The 14,717-nt window shown below is 41.9% G+C and overlaps 1 long non-coding RNA gene across 1 annotated transcript; it reads right to left on the reverse strand.

Moving 5' to 3' along the window:
- Positions 1–2,079: 2,079 nt before the first annotated feature.
- Positions 2,080–5,465, reverse strand: LOC147975859 (uncharacterized). The gene is made up of 2 exons (XR_015601146.1): positions 4,931–5,465; positions 2,080–2,366 (listed from the first exon to the last, which is right to left on the reverse strand). It is a non-coding gene; the product is annotated as an uncharacterized LOC147975859 (long non-coding RNA).
- Between the last annotated feature and the right edge of the window lie 9,252 nt (positions 5,466–14,717).

A 14,717-nucleotide genomic window follows, 5' to 3' on the forward strand; every position in this document is an offset into this window, starting at 1 on the left:
ATGATGAAGCAAAATGTTATTGGAACCAAAGGTACGACACAAACTTGAAATCAAGCTTGTTGTTCAAGGACAATTGATATGAAGAGGAAGATCGACGTAAGATTAGCTCACCATCGAAATTTTTGCTCCGGGAAGAAGGACCAGGTAGCACAGTTAAATTCGGCACGACAAGGATATAGCCAAGTAGGCTAGGAATGACGTGATTGAGTTCAAACTCGTAAGTAATGAAGGTTACTAAGAGCTGATTAATCACGGTGCGGACTTGAGTCAGTTATCGGTGTCTTTGAGTGTCTAATAACTCAGAGCTAGTGAAAAATTGGAATCAATGAGAATGTAGCACTTGATGAAGAACTCATAAGAAGTTATTCGGTTGCATGATAATCTCGAGATACCAGGGGGGTAATACTCGACGACAGATCAAAGTAGAGGGTTGGACTAGGGTAATGCTCTGCAGAAGACAAGTGCTTAAACTTGCACGAGAAATGGTATTTAAAAGAGAACATGGTCGGAACCACGTCCACAGATACAAGATGAACTTATAACAAGGGGATAATTATTTTAAGAGAAGCTTCCATGATAAGGTATACATCGGGTCCATGGGCATGAACACGGGGTTCAAGGTCGACTCCTACTTGTTCAACGCATAACCTTTCATTCACCTCTCGTATTTCGAAAATGACATTAGTTGTTGAAAATTTTGCCTGGTGCAATACCGGATAAGTATGACCCATGAAATCTTTCGGGTTCACACGAATTAGGGAAGGCATGGGTTCAACCCATCAGGACATCTTAGAACATATACCACAAACTTCGGAGTAAATAATACAAGCTCGAAAGTAGATCATGGTTCACAAAGCAGAGGATACAATTTACCAAAGGCATTATACCCATGGAAAGGCTCACAAGGTTATTCAATATGAAGGACACGGTCGGATAAAATCTGACAAAGGGTCTGGTGGTCCACAAGGGATCTGATGTGAGCATCGGTACTCAACTAGAGGAAGAAAGAGTGCAAGGAGGTCAGATTATAGAAACAACTGACTAACTCAAAGCTTAAATGCAAAGGAATCATGAATTCCAAGACAAGGGATCAGAAGCAATGCTCTGATTAGGGATGGATAAGTTGAATAGACTTAGGGATACAACCGATCAAGGCATTGATTGGTCAAGAACCAGCTCATATCCAAATGACGTCTGAGCCGGAAGGATGAATTCTAGGATCTGATTGAGGATTGCAAGCATTCGCAACAAATTGAATCAATGGACTCAAAATGATAATGACAAGGGACGCCAACGGAGATTACTAGAAGTATGGAATTAACCATAATGCAGGAAGGCAAGGAATCCGAGAGCAATGGGCTGCTGAGGTTTTCCAGAAAATCGAATGGTATTTCGAGGACTTTTGTGAAACACATGAACAACTAGGGATGACCGGCTACTCGGCAAGTGCGAGGAATTATACGTAGGGGTATTTATGTGGCAAGGAACTGCAAGACAGTAGGCACAAAGTATACTCCGAATAATAGAGACAATTTCGGGGTATTTTGTAATAACAAGATCAACGGGAATGATTGTATGAATGGCAAGTGTACGTGGTTATCCATAGGGGTAGCGATGATAGGGAATTGTAAAAGCAACGGGCACCAAGTCTCGAGGGAACATCGGAGAGTAACTTCAAAATCTTTTGGTGCAGCCGGCGATCATCTGGACGGAAGGGGCTCTCCGGGTGGATGTGATCATGATACCCTAATGTTAGAGTTAGTAAAAATCATTTCACCCGAATAGAAGAGACATCAGAATCCCAGAGTATAGACGAGGAATAAAAGATCCTAATGCCACCCAACGGTGACTTGGGCCCATCGGCCACACAGCCATGTTAGTAAAAAAGATTTCATCGACTAGACTCAACTTCGGCCGAGGAGTGTGGAAGGGGGATTCCTACAAGCAGTCGGCTCTGATACCAACTTGTGACGCCCCCGATTCAATCGTACACTAATCATACACGCAAACGTGTACGATCAAGATCAGGGACTCACGGGAAGATATCACAACACAACTCTACAAATAAAATAAGTCATAGAAGCATCATGTTACAAACCAGGGGCCTCGAGGGCTCGAATACAAGTGCTCGATCATAAACGAGTCAGTAAAAGCAACAATATCTGAGTATAGACATAAGTTAAACATGTTTGCCTTAAGAAGGCTAGCACAAATTGGGATACAGATCGAAAGAGGCGCCGGCCTCCTGCCTGGGATCCTCCTAAACTACTCCTGGTCGTGGTCAACGGGCTGCATGTAGTAGTAGACACCTCCAGTGTAGTAGGAGTCGTCGTCAACGGTGGCGTCTGGCTCCTGGACTCCATCGTCTGGTCGCAGCAATCGGGTATAGGAAGGGGGAAAAGGGGAGCAAAGCAACCGTGAGTACTCATCCAAAGTACTCGCAAGCAAGGAGCTACACTACATATGTATGCATTGGTATCAAATGGAATAAGGCTATCATATGTGGACTGAACTGCAGAATGCCGGAATAAGAGGGGGATATCTAGTCCTATCGAAGACTACGCTTCTGGCCACCTCCATCTTGCAGCATGTAGAAGAGAGCAGAAGGTAAGTCCACCAAGTAGCATCGTGTAGCATAATCCTACCCGGCGATCCTCTCCTCGTCGTCCTGTTAGAGAGCGACCACCGGGTTGTATCTGGCACTTGGAAGGGTGTGTTTTATTAAGTATCCGGTTCTAGTTGTCATAAGGTTAAGGTACAACTCCAAGTCGTCCTGTTACCGAAGATCATGGCTATTCGAATAGATTAACTTCCCTGCAGGGGTGCACCACATTTCCCAACACGCTCGACCCCCTTTGTCCGGACACACTTGTCGGGGTCATGCCCGGCCTCGGAAGATCAACACGTCACAGCCCTACCTAGGCACAACAGGGAGGTCAGCACGCCGGTCTAAATCCTATGGCACAGGGGTCTGGGCCCATCGCCCATTGCACACCTGCACGTTGCGAGGGCAGCTGGTGAGCAGACCTAGCCTCCCTTATAAAAGAGCAGGCGTTCCAGTCCAACCCGGCGCGCGCCGCTCAGTCGCTGACGTCACGAAGGCTTCAGCTGATACCACAACGTCGAGTGCCCATAACTGTCCCCGCGTAGTTGGTTAGTGCGTATAGGCCAGTAGCCAGACTCAGATCAAATACCAAGATCTCGTTAAGCGTGTTATCTTGAAGTAACTGCGAAGGCCGACCAGGGCCAGGCCCACCTCTCTCCTAGGTGGTCTCAACGTGCCCTGTCGCTCCGCCACAAAGATCCACCCAAAGGGCCGTCGGGACAAAGGTCCTTTCAGTCCCCAATCCGTGAATCACTCGCGGGTACCCTACGAGCCGACCCGTCTTTAGTCATCACATATATCATATATAAGATATATAATATATACCCATGATCACCTCCCGAGTGATCACGGCCTGATAGTATAGCATGGCAGACGGACAAGAATGTAGGGCCTCTGATGATAATCTAGCATCTTGTACTAAGCATTTAGGATTGCACGTAAGGTATCAACAGTTGTAGCAACAATGACAGGCTATGCATCAGAATAGGATTAATGGAAAGCAGTAACATGCTACACTACTCTAATGCAAGCAGTAGAGAGAAGAGTAGGCGATATCTAGTGATCAAGGGGGGGCTTGCCTGGTTGCTCTGGCAAGAGAGAGGGGTCGTCAACACCGTAGTCGTACTAGGTTGCAGCGGCGTCGGTCTCGGTGTCTACCGGAAAGAAGTAACGAGGGGGGGGGGGGGAGGGGACACAATAAATAACAGAGCAATCAAAGCATCACAAAGCAAAACATGGTAATACGCGGTGCTAGAGGTGACCTAACGCAGTACTAGGTGACACCGACAAAGGGGGGAAACATCCGAGAAAGTGTTCCCAGTGTTTCGCATTTTCGGACAGATAAACCGAAGGAGAAAAGTTGCATGTTCGCTATTCTAGGGATGTGTGGCGGACGAACGGGCTGCGTATTCGGATTCGTCTCGTCGTTTTGAGCAACTTTCATGTACAAAGTATTTTCATCCGAGATACGGATTATTTTATATTAATTTTCAAAGATTTAAACAATTTCTGGATTTACATAATTCGAATTAAAAACGGAATATACTTTTGTCACCTAGTGCTACCCTAGCATGTGAGTATGACAGTGGGGCCAGTGGGGTTGGGTCGATCCAGTTAAGGGTTGACTGGTCAACACCTGAATAGTGTAAGTGGGTCCCGCGTGTCATTGACTTAGATCTTTTAATCTAATTTTAGCATATTAATCTAACAGTTGGTCCCAGATGTCATTGACTTGCCTTTTAACTAATGGGTTATTTAGTGTGAGGAACCACTTGTCACAAACCCATAGGCTATTTAATTTACATATAAAGTAGCAGCCCTAAACTAATCTAATTAGTAGTACTAATCTGGATAGGGCCGGCCGCATACCCAGAACACACATGCACGCACACCACACAGAATGCACTCACACATGCGTGCATGGCCACTCGGCCATGGCCAACAACAGGAGCAGCCGGCGGGATGGTGAGGCCACGCGCGGGACAGGGCCCGGCCTGGGCGTAGTGGGAGCGGCGGCAGACACGGTTAGGCGCCGGCGGCGCGGACAGGCAGCGAGGAAAGGGGCGGCGAGCGGCGGGGCAAGTGCTGCGGCGGCGGCGGAAGCAGCGAAGAGCAGGGAGCGGGCAGGGCAAGGAAGAAGCAGCTAGCGACAACATTGGAGTAGCAGTTAGCAGTAGCACGCAACAGCAACTAGTTGCAGTATGAGCAGCAGAACACGCAAGCAGAAGCTTAGCCTCCGGCCATGGCGGCCACAGACGAACACGAGATGGAGCCTAACGGAGTGGATCGAAGATGGGAACGAGGGGAATTGGCCAAGGAGCTCACCGCGAACCTGTAGAGGTGCAAAGCAAGCTCGGGGAAGGCTTGGAGGCGACAAATCAAAGCGGCGACGAGCGACGACCGGAGGTAGAAGATGACTCGATCCAGGCGATGCAGCGCGAGGGGGCTCGAGCTGGTCCTCGCAGGTGACATAGACGACAAAGGGGAAGCCGGGGGGAGGACGACGTTGGCCGCGCAGACGGCAAGGCCATGGCAACGGCTGCGGCTGCGCGCGTTGCAGAGAAGAGGACGAGCGAGGAAGAGGGGGAACGGGGCGAGGGTTTGTCCAAAGGCGCCGGGGTGCTCTTATCCATTAGAGGGTTCGTTGGATGCTTGACACGGCATCAAACATCGGCGTGGACGGCGGGGGCGCGTCCATCACGCCATGGCCTCCCTGCCTCTGTACAGAGGTTGGGGAAAAGGCCACTGTGGGCTGGGCGGAGTGCACTGTGCATTTAGGCCCAATGGCACAGTAGGTGTTTAGGCCTTTTTCTATTTATTTTTCTGTTTTGTATTTTCTTCAATGTTTTGCATTTTAATTCAATACCAAAAGAATTTTATTGACTACACAACTTGTCACAATGCTCGAACACAATATTTTGGAGAGGCCCAAAAAGTTTCAAGTTAAATGAAAATACATAAACATTTATTTATTTTGAATTGGCTATTTGGGGCAGCTGTTGGACCACTTTAAATTTTCCTAGGAATTAAATGGCGAGTCCAATGATGTTGGTTTCATCATGACAATGATTAGGGGAATTTATAGAATAATTCAAACATTTTAGTTTTAATATTTGAAAACCTTTAGCATTTGACTTGATTTTGAATTTGAAGACGAATCTGTTTCGAATCAATGCAAGTTTATCAACAGTAATCGAGATGACGTGGCATCATTAGCAGTGGTTCACTGTAGCTTAATTATCCGGGCGTCACAATTCTCCTCCACTACAAGAAATCTCGTCCCGATATTTAAGAGGTGCGGTAAGGGAAAAGAGTTGGTTACGAAACTCTAACGAGTCTTCTTGATCTTGGCTTCTCTTCTCGAAGAAGGTGACCCCTTTCATTGATGTCTACATTTCTCTACTTCACGTCATCGTGATGAAGTCGTCATCCTTTCTTTGGAAACTCCAACGTACTTACAAAAATGATAAGGGGTAACTTTGGAAGAACGGACCTCTACAAGGTTGATCAACTGATAGATAACTCAGGGGTTGTGGTAGAAAGTAACTCTCGAATTGATCTTAAGAAAACATCGAGAGAAAAATAAGAAGGTACCATAAGAAGTTTTGAGCAGGCGGGCAATCGCTTTGATGCCTAATCAGAAGGCGAAAGGTGTTCAGAGCAATGAAAAGAAATATTGCGTCTGATACGAGACTAGGTCATCCATAGGACGACGGCTTGTGAATTTCATACGAAGCCATGTGCAAAGGATACTTCAAAATCAAGGTTGTAAAGGAGAGTCAGGTTTCGATCCTGTGGAACTGTGGGTTATGGGCCCACCAAGTGTGTTAAAAGTAGGATGGGCGCTTACATCTTGCACGGTCATGACAGCGAGGCATGTCAAAGAATAGCATGCCAGTTAAGTTGGCAACAACGTTGGTACCAAGGGCGAGGGACGAAGAGAACCATTTTCCTGCTCGTTGAACGAGGCGGACCAATAGGCAAAGTTCTCGTCCATTGGTGGTTACCGGAATGTCATCAACAGTAGTAATAGGATCTTACTAGCAGAGTTGTACACCAAGGTGTCTACCTAAGCAGGGAATTATCTCTGCTCAGATGAGTTTTGATTACAGGAAAGGTTAACCAAAATAATGGAAAGGAAAATATGATTAGTATATTACTCTGACAAACGGAAAGGAAAATGTGTTTAAACCCGAGTATCAAGAGTATATCTTTTCCCAAGGAAAGGCAGAGCATGATATACATGATAGGGCTCCAAGTATGAAACCATTTAAACAAAGGCGGAAGGAATTCATGAGGTTTACCCATACAACGGTGTTTGGATAATTGATAAGGAAAATTTAGCATTGTGCTTCAAATGTTTTTATCGAAAATCGGAGTACCACAGACATGCTTCGAGATAGCATTAACATGGTCTTCAAGGAAAGGTCAGACTTTGGATAAACGAAGGATTTATCAGGAACAACTTGTAGAATAAGTCTTACAATTTCCTCATGGAAGAATGGATAACCTTGCTGAAAAGGGGAACTATAACAATAGGGCCTCCGGCCACGTGTGCTAGGCATGTCATCATCTTACTGGGTCATATAAAGACCAATGTTATAACTCTTGGAAAATGTCCCAACCATCATATCTGATCGGGATTCAGATCTGATCGGTGTCAAGATACCTCACACTCAAGATGCCTGAGAAGAAAAGGTGCAACAAAAATTGATGAGATGACATTGTAAGATCCTTGGAAAATGAACTATGGAAGCGAGTTCTGAAACAAGAGTTCATCATTTAAACCAAGGAGAGGGTGGGGAGGCGGCTGATGGACTCAGCGACAACTAATCGAGATTTCCAAAAGATGGATTTCCACGGTTATGTAAACAAGGAGATAAGATTTGTCAGATCAAATGATATGATGGTGTATGCTCGAGGAAAACTTACACAATTAAACATTGGTTGAAAGGTGCACCCGAAATATGGGCTTACGGAGCATGATCAAGGTTAGAATGGGGATTCAATAACCGATAGGCTAAGAATGAACTGTCGATCATTAACTTTGAAGCAATAGGGTTGCTAGAAGGGTAGAATCCAAACAACGCCGTTCACTCATTGGTATCCCGATTAGAATCAACATAGGGACCAAGAAAGAATGGTGATGGTGAGAAGTATCACTATACCAAGAATTATTAAGAGGTGGAGCAATCCTCACAACATTCTTGATATGGAAGAGAGTAATACTACAAGGTAGAACATAACCTAAGCTAGATAGCAAGGAAATCAAGGTATAACACCAAACACGAACAAGTTTGTGTTGAACGAAAGGCAATAAAATGGTCGATGATAACACAAATCATCAAGGGCAAGGATGGTATTTCTCATCATGAATTCAATTGATATCCTGGAAGAGCTCGAAATGCTGATGATGATCATGACGCATTTGTCGAGAGATTTCATGAAGATGTAATCGATCGGCGATGACATCAAGGCAAAGGAATGATGAAGCAAAAGGTTATTGGAACCAAAGGTACGACACAAACTTGAAATCAAGCTTGTTGTTCAAGGACAATTGATATGAAGAGGAAGATCGACATAAGATTAGCTCACCATTGAAATTTTTTGCTCCGGGAAGAAGGACCAGGTAGCAAAGTTAAAATCGGCATGACAAGGATATAGCCAAGCAAGCTAGGAATGACGTGATTGAGTTCAAACTCGTAAGTAATGAAGGTTACCAAGAGCTGATTAATCACGGTGCGGACTTGAGTCAGTTATCGGTGTCTTTGAGTGTCTAATAACTGATACGTCTCCAACATATCTATAATTTTTGATTGCTCCATGCTATATTATCTACTGTTTTGGGCAATATTGGGCTTTATTATCCACTTTTGTATTACTTTTGGGACTAACCTATTAACCGGAGGCCCAACCCAGATTTGCTGTTTTATGCCTATTTCAGTGTTTCGTAGAAAAGGAATATCAGACGGAGTCGAAACGGAATGAAATCAACTGGAGAAGTTATTTTTGGATGGAAACACACCTGATGGACTTGGACCCCACGTCAGAAGATACGGGAGCTTCCCACGAGGGTGGGTGGCCCCCCCTAGGGCGCGCCCCCTGCCTCGTGGGGCCCCCGTGGCTCCCATGACGTGCTTCTTCTGCCTATATAACTCCATATACCCTAAAACTTCCAGAACGCAACATAGATCAGGAGTTCCGCCGCCAGAAGCCTCCGTAGCCACCGAAAACCAATCTAGACCCGTTCCGGCACCCTGTCGGAGGGGGCAATCCTTCTCCGGTGGCCATCTTCATCATCCCGGTGCTCTCCATGATGAGGAGGGAGTAGTTCTCCCTCGGGGCTGAGGGTATGTATGAGTAGCTATGTGTTTGATCTCTCTCTCTCTCTCTCTCTCGTGTTCTTGGGATGATACGATCTTGATGTATCGCGAGCTTTGCTATTTTAGTTGGATCCTATGATGTTTCTCCCCCCTCTTCTCTCTTGTAATGAATTGAGTTTCCCCTTTGGAGTTATCTTATCGGATTGAGTCTTTAAAGATTTGAGAACACTTGATGCATGTCTTGGTGATCAACTTGCGGGTTTCGTGACATTGGGAACCTATGCATAGGGGTTGGCACACGTTCTCGTCGTGATTCTCTGGTAGGAACTTTGGGGCACTCTTTGAGGTCCTTTGTGTTGGTTGAATAGATGAATCTGAGATTGTGTGATGCATATTGTATAATCATACCCACGGATACTTGAGGTGACATTGGAGTATCTAGGTGACATTAGGGTTTTGGTTGATTTGTGTCTTAAGGTGTTATTCTAGTACGAACTCTATGGCTGTTTGTGACACTTATAGGAATAGCCCAACGGATTGATTGGAAAGAATAACTTTGAGGTGGTTTCATACCCTACCATAATCTCTTTGTTCGTTCTCCGCTATTAGTGACTTTGGAGTGACTCTTTGTTGCATGTTGAGGGATAGTTATGTGATCCAATTATGTTAGTATTATTGAGGGAACTTACACTAGCGAAAGTATGAACCCTAGGCCTTATTTCCACACATTGCAATACCGTTTACGCTCACTTTTATCACTTGCTACCTTGCTGTTTTTATATTTTCAGATTACAAAAACTATTATCTACTATCCATATTGCACTTGTATCACTATCTCTTTGCCGAACTAGTGCACCTATACAATTTACCATTGTATTGGGTGTGTTGGGGACACAAGAGACTCTTTGTTATTTGGTTGCAGGGTTGCTTGAGAGAGACCATCTTCATCCTACGCCTCCTACGGATTGATAAACCTTAGGTCATCCACTTGAGGGAAATTTGCTACTGTCCTACAAACCTCTGCACTTGGAGACCCAACAACGTCTACAAAAAGAAGGTTGTGTAGTAGACATCAAGCTCTTTTCTGGCGCCGTTGCCGGGGAGGTGAGTGCTTGAAGGTATATCTTTAGATCTTTCAATCGAGTCTTTTAGTTTCTTGTTTTATCACTAGTTTAGTTTATAAAAGAAAACTATAAAAAATGGAATTGAGTTTGTCTCATACGCTTCACCTTTTTAATATCTTTCGTGAGTATGATGGAAAGGATAATTGTGCTCAAGTGCTAGAAGAAGAAATCTATAAAATGTTTGGCACTAAATATTTGAATGATGAGCATGGTTGCAATGTTGTTAGTACAAATTCTTTGAATATCCATAATACTAATGATGAGTGCACTAGTTATGATGAAAATGCCTCCTATAAACATGTCAATTTTTGTGGAGTAGACTGTGTTTGCAAGTACACACCAAATAGGGAAGATAGATATTGCAAGAGGCATAAGTACTTAGAAACCAAATTGTTACAAGAAGAGCTAGATGAATGTGCTGAAAATTTAAGATATCTTACCCATACTTGTGAACTTTGCAATGAACATGGTCATTTAAATATCAAATGCAAATTGTTTCATGACCGTATCGTGTCCAAAAATTGTGATGACTTGATTTCCCTTGCACATCATAATGAACTTAGTTTGCTCTTGGGTTATGAATAAATGAAACGTATAACTGAGGGTATTCCAAAATTTAATCTCGATAAACTTCTTGGTTTTGATCTAGAGAAGATTTATATGTATTGTGCGGTGAATTGCATTGAAAATCCTTATATTGCCAACTACATAAAGAAAAGAAAACAAATAGAATATGAAGAGAATACTAATGAAAGGGAAGAGACTTCCCAATATCCTCCTATTATTTCTTAGGATGAATCAGGAAACGAGGAGGAGCCTCCTATTCAACCAATCTCATTAATAAGGAGCTCCAGAAAGAGGATTGAACCCACACATGATGTGGTGAAGAAGAAGAAAAGAAAAAGGAAGAGAGGTAAAAAGATATCTCTCTCAAATAATGCTTCTCCTATTACTATTGTGCCTCATGAAAATATAATTGTGGAAGATAATGATACTTCTTATGATCTTGAAAATCTTTTTGGCACTTGCTTGGAAGAATATGATAATTGCTATACTATTGGTGCTATCCATACTATTAATGATGAGAGTGATTATGCTTATAATATGAAAAGGCCCAAGCTTTGGGATGCTATGTTTGATGAAGATGATGTTTTTGAGAATATATTTGCTGCAATTAATGTTTTTCCCAAGCTTGGGGATGCTACGCTTAATGAAGATTATATTTTTAGTCTCCCAAGTTTTCATATGCAAATTCATAATGATAATAACATGCCTCCTACTTATGATAATTATTGTGATGATACATATGCTATAAAAAGTAGTGAGGATTATATTTATAAAACTTGTCATGATTATGGTTACCCCTTTTCTGGACATTACTCTTTTAATGTGGAAACAATTTATAATATTCAAGTCTCTTATGATACTCCCACTATCCCGAATGAGAAGAATTTTGGTTATGTGGAGAGTAGAAAATTTTCTATGCTTGTAGATCATGAAAGGAATGCTTTAGGTGATGGTTATATTGTTGAATTCATTCATGATTCTACTGAAAATTATTATGAGGGAGGAATATATGCTTGTAGGAATTGCAATAATATCAAGTTTCGTCTCTATGTGCTTAAAATTTTGAAGTTATGCTTGTTTTACCTTCCTATGCAAGTTGATTCTTGTTCCCATAAGTTGTTTGCTCACAAAATCCCTATGCATAGGAAGCATGTTAGACTTAAATGTGCTAGTCATATTCTTCATGATGCTCTCTTTATGTTACAATTCTTATCTTTTATGTGAGCATCATTGAAATCATCATGCCTAGCTAGGGGCGTTAAACGATAGCGCTTGTTGGGAGGCAACCCAACTTTATTTTTGTTCCTTACTTTTTGTTCCTGTTTAGTAATAAATAATTCATCTAGCCTATGTTTAGATGTGGTTTTATGCTTTTAGTTAGTGTTTGTGCCAAGTAGAACCTTTGGAAAGACTTGGGGAAAGTCTTGTTGATCATGCTGTCAAAAACAGAAACTTTAGCGCTCACGAGAACTGCTGCCATTTTTATTTGCAGAGTGATATTTAGTTAATTATTTTTGCAGATGATTAATAGATAAATTACTCCGGTCCAGAAATTAATTTGAGAATTTTATGAGTTCCAGAAGTATACGTTTGATCCAGATTACTACAGACTTTTCTGTTTTTGACAGATTCTGTTTTTGATGTGTTGTTTGCTTATTTTGATGAATCTATCGCTAGTAAAATAGTTTATAAACCATAGATAAGTTGGAATACAGAAGGTTTAACACCAATATAAATAAAGAATGAATTCATTACATTACCTTGAAGTGGTGATTTATTTTCTTATACTAACGAAGCTTACGAGTTTTCTACTTTAAGTTTTGTGTTGTGAAGTTTTCAAGTTTTGGGTAAAGATTTGATGGACTATGAAATAAGGAGTGGCAAGAGCCTAAGCTTGGGGATGCCCGAGGAACCCCAAGTTAATATTCAGGGAAAATCAAAAGCCTAAGCTTGGGGATGCCCTGGAAGGCATCCCCTCTTTCGTCTTCGTTCATCGGTAACTTTACTTGGAGCTATATTTTTATTCGCCACATGATATGTGTTTTGCTTGGAGCGTCATGTCATTTTATTTTACTTTGCTTGCTTTTTGAATAAAATACCAAGATATGAAATTATTTAATGTTAGAGAGTCTTCACATAGTTGCATAATTATTCGACTACTCATTGATATTCACTTATATCTTTCGGAGTAGTTTGTTGTTGCTCTAGTGCTTCACTTATATCCTTTTAGAGCATGGTGGTATTTTTATTTTGAAGAAATATATGAACTCTCGTGCTTCACTTATATTATTTTGAGAGTCTTAATAGCATGGTAATTTACTAAAATCCTAATATGCTAGGTATTCAAGAATAATAAAATTCTCTTATGAGTGTGTTGAATACTATGACAAGTTTGATACTTGATAATTGTTTTGAGATATGGACATGGTGATATTAGAGTCATGCTAGTTGAGTAGTTGTGAATTTGGGAAATACTTGTGTTGAAGTTTGTGATTCCCATAGCATGCACGTATGGTGAACCGTTATGTGATGAAGTCGGAGCATTATTTATTGATTGATTGTCCTCCTTATGAGTGGTGGTCGGGGACGAGCGATGGTCTTTTCCTACCAATCTATCCCCCTAGGAGCATGCGCGTAGTACTTTGTTTCGATAACTAATAGATTTTTGCAATAAGTATGTGAGTTCTTTATGACTAATGTTGAGTCCATGGATTATACGCACTCTCACCTTTCCACCATTGCCAGCCTCTCTAGTACCGCGCAACTTTCGCCGGTACCATAAACCCACCATATACCTTCCTCAAAACAGCCACCATGCCTACCTATTATGGCATTTCCATAGCCATTCCGAGATATATTGCCATGCAACTTTCCACCATTCCGTTTATTATGACATGCTCCATCATTGTCATATTGCTTTGCATGATCATGTAGTTGACATAGTATTTGTGGCAAAGCCACCGTTCATAATTCTTTCATACTTGTCACTCATGCATCATTGCACATCCCGGTACACTGCCGGAGGCATTCATATAGAGTCATCTTTGTTCTAGTATCGAGTTGTAATCATTGAGCTGTAAATAAATAGAAGTGTGATGATCATCATTCAATAGAGCATTGTCCCAAATAAAAAAAAAGAGAAAGGCCAAATAAAAAAAGAAAGGCCAAAAAAAGAAAGGCCCAAAAATAAATAAATAAAAAGGGGCAATGCTACTATCCTTTTTCCAAACTTGTGCTTCAAAGTAGCACCATGATATAGCGAGTCTCATATATTGTGCTTCAAAGTAGCACCATGTTCTTCATATAGAGAGTCTCTTGAGTTATCACTTTCATATACTAGTGGGAATCTTTCATTATAGAACTTGGCTTGCATATTCCAATGATGGGCTTCCTCAAAATGACCTAGGTCATCGTGAGAAAGCGAGTTGGATGCACACCCACTAGTTTCTTTTGTTGAGCTTTCATACATTTATAGCTCTAGTGCATCCGTTGCATGGCAATCCCTACTCACTCACATTGATATCTATTGATGGGCATCTCCATAGCCCGTTGATACGCCTAGTCGATGTGAGACTATCTTCTCCTTTTTTGTCTTCTCCACAACCACCATTCTATTCCATCTATAGTGCTATGTCCATGGCTCACGCTCATGTATTGCGTGAAGATTGAAAAAGTTTGAGAACATCAAAAGTATGAAACAATTGCTTGGCTTGTCATCGGGGTTGTGCATGATTTAAAATATTTTGTGTGGGGAAGATGGAGCATAGCCAGACTATATGATTTTGTAGGGATAGCTTTCTTTGGCCATGTTATTTTGAGAGGACATAATTGCTTAGTTAGTATGCTTGAAGTATTACTATTTTTATGTCAATATTAAACTTTTATCTTGAATCTTTCGGATCTGAACATTCATGCCACAATAAAGAAAAAAATTACATTGAGAAATATGTTAGAAAGCATTCGACATAAAAAAATTCTTTTTTATCATTTACGTACTCGACGATGAGCGGGAATTAAGCTTGGGGATGCTTGATACGTCTTCAACGTATCTATAATTTTTGATTGCTCCATGCTATATTATCTACTGTTTTGGGCAAT

The sequence above is a fragment of the Triticum urartu genome, chromosome 4A (assembly GCF_056163025.1).
Source record: "Triticum urartu cultivar PI428250 chromosome 4A, HENAU_Tu73, whole genome shotgun sequence".
Classification (NCBI taxonomy): Eukaryota; Viridiplantae; Streptophyta; class Magnoliopsida; order Poales; family Poaceae; genus Triticum; species Triticum urartu.